Here is a 7,032-nt window from a genome sequence, read left to right as displayed (position 1 = left end):
GCTGGGATTAAAGGCGTGCGCCACCACCGCCCGGCTACCATCATACGTACTTTTGAGGAGCAGAACTGGTGGACTGTGAGTCCCTCAGGAATTAAGATGTCCACATGAGATTTGCCTTTCGAATGCGCTCAGTTTATTCACACAAACACTCCTCATGCTATTATAAAGATTACAGTAGTCTCATGTAAACAGACATCTCACCAACTGAGGGTGGGCAAGAAATACTGCAGGCCTCTGCTGGGGACTCTCTCTGGTGAGGCCCATGTCTGCTGTGGCAGGCTGGGAGGATGGCACTGACAGCCAGGCTTGGGTGAACTCAGCAACCGACTAAAAGGTCGAGGGAGCCAAAGCCACACAGTGGCCAGTCTCTAGTCCCATTGCTGACAGTATCAGCAGAGGTTTGAGATGCCATGTCTCAGGAGCTCCTGGGGCCACCCATAAGTTCCAGTTTTTGTATCATTCTGGTAAGGTGATCAGCGCACATGGCTTAGGGGATTTATTTTGTCACTGCAATTGAAAGTTGGCTCATGCATGCAGTTTCTTTTATTTTCATGCTTTTTTGAAAAGAGTTATCATTTTCTAAAATGATGTGTCTATGTCTGTGTCTGAGCATGTGTACTCAGCTTCAAGTGACCATGGAGATCAGAGTGTCAGATTCCATGGAGCTGGAGATAAAGGAGGTTGGGAGCTGTCTGGCAGGTATTGGGAACTGTACTTTGCAAGCGCCTATGAACTCTTAACCATCTCATAACCATCCCAGTCCTGCATATTCTTTTAATGTTTCTTTTGATTAAACTGTAAAGAAGTATAGTGGAAAAACAAAACAACAAAATACCCTTAAAACCTGATTGTTCATCTAAGGACATGTGAACCTCCCGTAATGTAGTATTTAGTACATTCTAGAGAGATAATATTAAACACTTCTTGTGAGTAATAGTTAAACATTTACCAATCAGTATTTTTTCTTTCGATGTGGGATTTGTCCTGGTTGGGATTTTTTGGGTTCTTTTTGTTTGTTTGTTTTGGTTTTTGTCAAATTGACACAAGCTAGAGTTATCTGAAAAGAGGAACCTCAATTGAGAAAATGCTTCCATCTAATTACCTGTAGGCAATGCTGTTGGGCATTTTCTTGATTAGTGATTGATGGGGGAGGGCCCAGCCCATTATGGATGGGGACATCTCTGGGCAGTTGTATTAGCCAGAGTCTCTAGTGGAACAGAATTGGTAGAATTAATATGCATAGATTAAAAGGGGACTTATTAGAGTGGATTACAGCCTGTGGTCTGGCTAGCCCAAGGGTGCCTGTCTCCTTATTGAAGGACCAAGAATCTGAGACTTGTTCAGTCTATGTTGGAATCCTGGGGAATTACATTCTAATACCAGTGAAGTAGTGGCTCAGCAGTAGGATAGATGAACTTGAGCATGAGGGCAAGCTCGCAAAAAGCAAAAGCGTTCTTCTCCCATGACCTTTTACGTGGTCTTCCCAGGTGCATTGCGTTGTAGTTAATTTTAGATGACAACCAAGACTAGCCGGCATTGTGGGTTGTGGGTTATGTAAGAATCGAGCTGAGTGAGCCATAAGAAGCAAGACAGTGAGCAGCATTCTTCCATGGTTTTTGCTTCAGTTCCTGCCGTGAGTATCTATAAACCAAACAAATCCTTTCTTCCCCAGGTTGCCTCTGTTTTGTTAATAAGAAACAAACAATGGAATTGACACCAGCATCTGGGCTATTGCTGTGATGCTAGGGTTGGGGAGCTGGCAAAACAATTGAGTCCTCAGAGTTTAATGAGCCATTGTGGGAACTTGGAAGATGAAGCTGAGTGCACTGTAAATGGTGACCTGGCTTGTGAAGGTTCAAAGGGAAGCAAAGACAATCAACTATTTGTATTGAGAATCTGTGGCTCTGGTCAACTGGAGTTGAAGAAATCAGCTGTGATTAACAAGAGACCAGAACTACCGAAGGAAAACCTATACTTTCCTGGGACAGTCAGTGCTGGTCAGCTAGAGCTAAGAAACTGGTGATTAAGACAAGATAAACACTGAAGTGAGATTTTCTAGGGATGCTTCCTTGAGGTTACCACTCAGAAGATGTGGTCCATAGGGGCTTATGGCTACTAGCTAGTAGCTGAATTTGGTAATGTGTAAGAGTCACCCAGGTGGTACTGGTTTTGAAGGCGTGAGAGAGTCAGGGAGAACAGCTGAGACTTGGCACTGTGTGGCCTAAGCCGCAGTCAGTGGAGGCTGCTGGTGAGGGTGCGGCTTCCTTCACTGTGGAGATCCCAGCGTGTTAGAAATGCTAGGACTGCAGCAACTACCAAGGAGAGCAGCAGTTACGGCATGAAGCCAACCTGAGCCTAACCCTCGCCCTCAGACAAGCGGGGTGTGCTCAGATGGAGGAACTGGAGAAGGACAGCTCCCAGGTCATCTGGAGCCCAGGGGAGCATAAGTGGGTAGGAGATGGCAGGCCCTGAACTGTCTGCACTGTTGAATTTTGGCTTTACTTTGATTTGGTTGTGCCTGTGCTCTGGTTCTTCCCTCTTGGAGTAAGAAAGTATGTGCCTTAATATTGATTCTCTTCAGGAGCCCACAGTTGCGACAGTTTGGACTTTTAAAGAGATAATTAGATATTTTATAGAAACTGAACTTTTTGACATGTTTGAATTTTTAAAAATGTGTGGGAATCTTAAGGTTATTTATGTTTATATTGTGATATTAATATGATATGTTGAGGATAAACAAGAAAGGAAGGGTATAGTGTTTTGAATGAGAATGATCCCATAGGTTCATATATTTGAATGTTTGGGTCCCAGTAGTGGAATTGTTTGGGAAGAGTTAGGAGATGTGGCCTTGTTAGAGGAGGTTTGTCACTGAGTGTGGGTTTTGATGTTTCAAAAGTCCATGCCAGGCCCAGTGTCTCTCTCTACCTACTGCTAGCAGACCAATATGTAAAGCTCTCAGCTGCTGCTCCAGAACCATAGCCGTCAGCTCCCCAATAATGGCCATGGACTACCCTCTGAAGCTGTAAGCGAGCCCCCAGTTAAATAAATGCCTTCCTTTACAAGTTGCCTTGGTCGTGGTGTCCCTTCACAGCAATAGAAGAGTAACTAAGACAGAAGTTGGTACCTGGAGTTGGGCTTCCCTGTGACAGGCCTGACCATGCTGTTGTCTGGAGAAATTTGGGACTTTGGACTAGAAAAGCCATTGAAAGCTTTAAGTGGGACTTAATGGATCATCTTTTGGGTAAGCAAGCCCAGCTCAAAAAATTTCAAAGGGGAACAATATTAATATTAGCAACAGGGCTACAGGCCATTCTTGTGATATTTGGACAAAGAATGTGGCTGCATGTTGCCCCTGTCCTAAAAATGTGCTTGGAGTTAAACTGAAATGATTTGTATTAAGGTTATTGATAGAGGAGATTGCAAGACAGCCTAGTATTGACTGTCATACGGTTATTAGATCTTAGGTCTACAATGCGAAGGAGCAAGCAGGACAAATAGAAATGGTAAGCATACAGTGTAGAAGAAAAGGAACACCAGGAGATGTAATGTTGGAGCCAAGTCCTGTGCTCAGGGGAATAAAAGATTTAAAGAAAGGCCTGTTTCAAAAGGAATAAAAAGAGTGGTGCCCTCAGGGCAAGAACCCACCCCATTAAACTTTGAATTTATGAAGCGGAATTAAAGGAAAACTTAAGCAGCAAAGGAAACCATCAACAGCAGAAAGTTTATGCGAATATAATTCAAGGAATGAGCCTGGTCCCACCCCCAGCAAGCAGAAGTTGGCAGCTTTGGCTGGCCATGTGGTTCTGGCTGTAGAGTTAAGAAAGATATAGGAAAAGGGTTATGGAATCTTCTGCCAAGATTACAGAAAGCTGCCAAGGCCAGAAGGGTGACAGGGGAGTGGAGGCCTGGAGAGGCCACTGCATGAAGCTGTGAAGGTGAAACCTGGTTTGCTTTGGAGATCCCAAAGTGTTGGAGATGCCAGTGCCGTGGGATACCTGCCAAGGAGAGCTGCTAATGGGGTGTGAAGCAGCCCAAAAGAGAGAAGTATAGTGCAATCAGCAAAGTCGAATTTGGAGTTTTCTCTGCTGAGTTACAGTCTTGTTTTGGTCCAGTATTTCCTCATGTTTCTGTTTCCTTTGTTTTGGAATGGTATTGTATATTCTGTGGCATTGTATGTTGGAAGTATGTGATCTGCTTTTTGCTTTGCTTTTACATGGGGTTATAGTTAAGAGATTGTCTTGATTCTCAGAAGAGACTCTTAGCTTTTAAACTGTCTTAAGATGTGATAGACTCTGGGGACTTTTGAAGTTGGACCAAATGCATTTTGCATTATCATAAGACGACAAGCCTGTGGGGGGCAGGGAATGGAATGTGGTAGCTTGAATGAGAATGATCCCCATAGACTCATTATTTGAATGCTTGGCACTCAGTGGAATTGTTTGAGAAGGGTTAGGAGGTATGGTCTTATTGGAGGAGGTGTGTCCTTGTTGGAGGGGATGGGCTTTGAGGATTCAAAAGCCTATGCTAGGCTCAGGCTCAGTCTCTCAGTCTCTCTCTCTCTCTCTCTCTCTCTCTCTCTCTCTCTCTCTCTCTCTCTCTCTCTCCCTCCCTCCCTCCCTCCCTCCCTCCCTCCCTCCCTCCCTCCCTGCTGATCAGGATATAAAGCTCCAGCACCATGCCTGTCTGTTTTCTGCCATGGTGATCATAGACTGACTCTTTGAAACTATAAGGATGTGTACAAACTATAAGGATGCCTTCCTTTGTAAGTTGCCTTGGTCATGGTGTCTCTTGCATGGTGTCACAGCAATAGAACAGTAACTAAGACAAAGGGTTATGGTTTAATAGTAATGGATTGGTGTGTCAACTTGACAAATGGTAAATTGACTTGTTTGTTTTTATGTCAGTTTATTACAAGTTATAGTTATCTGGGAAGAGGAACCTCAGTTGAGAAAATGTGTCTGTCTGATTGCCTGTAGGCAAGCCTGTAGGGCATTTCTCTATTAATGATTGATGTAGAACATCTCAACCAGGAGGAGAAAGCCAGCCGGCAACATTCTTCTGTGGTCTCTGCTTCAGTTACAACCCCCAGGTTCTTGTGAGCCTGCCCCAAGGAATGTTCAGCTATCTTTCTCCTAGACCTCTATGTCTCATCGACCTTTTCTCACAGTTTTCTCTCAGTTGTGCGATGACTGCCACATGCTTGATAGGAGAAAACATTAAGTTTTCTCTCCCCAGTTTGGTCAAAATTGATCATTTCTGTTTACCAATTTCTTTTGGAATATTCTGTTTTCTAATTTCTTTTGGAAAGTAAAGGAGTGGGTTATGACCCTAAGTGACTGGTAGCAGAGTCACTACGTTCAAGATAGATGGATGTATGGATAGATAGATGACTTTTAAATTGGAACAGCTCCTTTGGGGTATGCCCAATCATAGCTGATACTTAGGTGGTAACCCTAAGTTTTTCAACAGTGAGAAGAAAAATCTCTGTGTAGAGCTGCATGCTCAGATACCAGCTCACTGAAACAGGGTGGAACAGCTTGCTCACACTTGTTTCTCGTACTGTAGAGATGTGAATTTTCTTCTGAGTAAGTCTTGGCAGTGATGATTTGTAGGAGTTAACTCCAAAAGTATTTGGAAGAAAAACCTGGAACAATGAAATAATTACTGATTTGAAAGCAAGCCATCTGGATTTTCAGAGTGTGAGTTAATTAGGAATATTGTATTTTTCACCATAATGTATTCCCTTGTTTGTATTTTCTTCTTTCATCCCTAGCTTCTACTCCCCCTCCTCCTGACACACTCTATTCCCAGTTCTCTAGATCTCATGTGAAGTGTTATTTTTTTGCCTTCATCATCATCATTTACTATCTGGTGAGCTATTATCCTTAGCACCAAGAGCAAAACAAGCCTGAGGCTTAGTAATCACAAGGAAAATGAATAATCCTCTTTGATGAGGGGTGACTATTCTTCTTGCTCTCCCTTGCTATACAATGCCCACAGAATTTTCCAAATATCAGTTAATGTTTGCTCATCTGCCTTTGGGGCCTTTCTGGCAAGGCTACTCTGGACAAAGTGTAACATTTGTTTTTGTAAATTGCCTCATTAGAATATTATACATCTCCATAGAGAAATGCTTTTGATATATACATCCCCTTAAGATTTTAGCCCTAAGATTACATATTTGCCTGATGCTAGTTCATTAAAAACCCTCTCAGATTTTCACACCTGGGAAATTTGGAAAGAGCAGAGAAGAGTCATCCAAAATCAACATCACAACTGAATTTCTCTCTTATAAGACTGATGAAAATGCAAACTAAAAATCACTTTCAATAAGTTCACAAAAGAATAATTGTGATTGAAATAGCTTCTTTCTATAATCTTCATTTGTTATAGGAAAAGATGACATTTCCCCCAAAAAAGCGCATATTAAAAACAAAAGCATTCAAAGCTTGTGAAAGGAAACTTGTTTTTCAAATAAATTTGGAAGTAGCGATCCTGTTATCAGTGCCTGGCCGACCTACTACAGCTGCCTCTGTTGAAACAAACCCGGGAGGAGACAATTGCTAGAGGAGATACTTTCATTCAAGTACAGATTTGAGAAAATACCTCAAAGAAAAGGAATCCCCATTTTTAAAGGGGGTGGTGGTCCAGGGAGTATTTATCCTGCGATAGATGGGAAATTCCTGCTTAATGGTCTCTGTTCTCCAGTGAAAGTTCCGTGAAAGGCAGAGATGGTCTGACTCTTCTCCCCAGTGTCCCAGGATGCATATCCTGTATCCCTATTAATATACTAAAAGGTACAGGAAGGCTGTTCCATCTAAGTGAGAGCACCAAGTGTGAAGGGTTAGTGTGTGAGTAATGGTGACAGACACATCTTCTAGGGCTTTGTTTACTTCCTGTATCTATCTCAGCTAAGGAAAACTATTGCTTCCTAATAAGGCCCCTCCTTTATAAATTTATTTTCATTTTTCTTTTAATTTTTAGTTTGTTCTCACAGTAATGCATGAAAATTTTAGCCTTACGTGAAAACAA

This window comes from Peromyscus californicus, unplaced genomic scaffold (assembly GCF_007827085.1).
Source record: "Peromyscus californicus insignis strain IS unplaced genomic scaffold, ASM782708v3 Scaffold_9__1_contigs__length_137607984, whole genome shotgun sequence".
Lineage (NCBI taxonomy): Eukaryota > Metazoa > Chordata > Mammalia > Rodentia > Cricetidae > Peromyscus > Peromyscus californicus.
The sequence above is the reverse complement of the archived record's forward strand: the minus strand, read 5'-3'. Positions refer to the sequence as shown.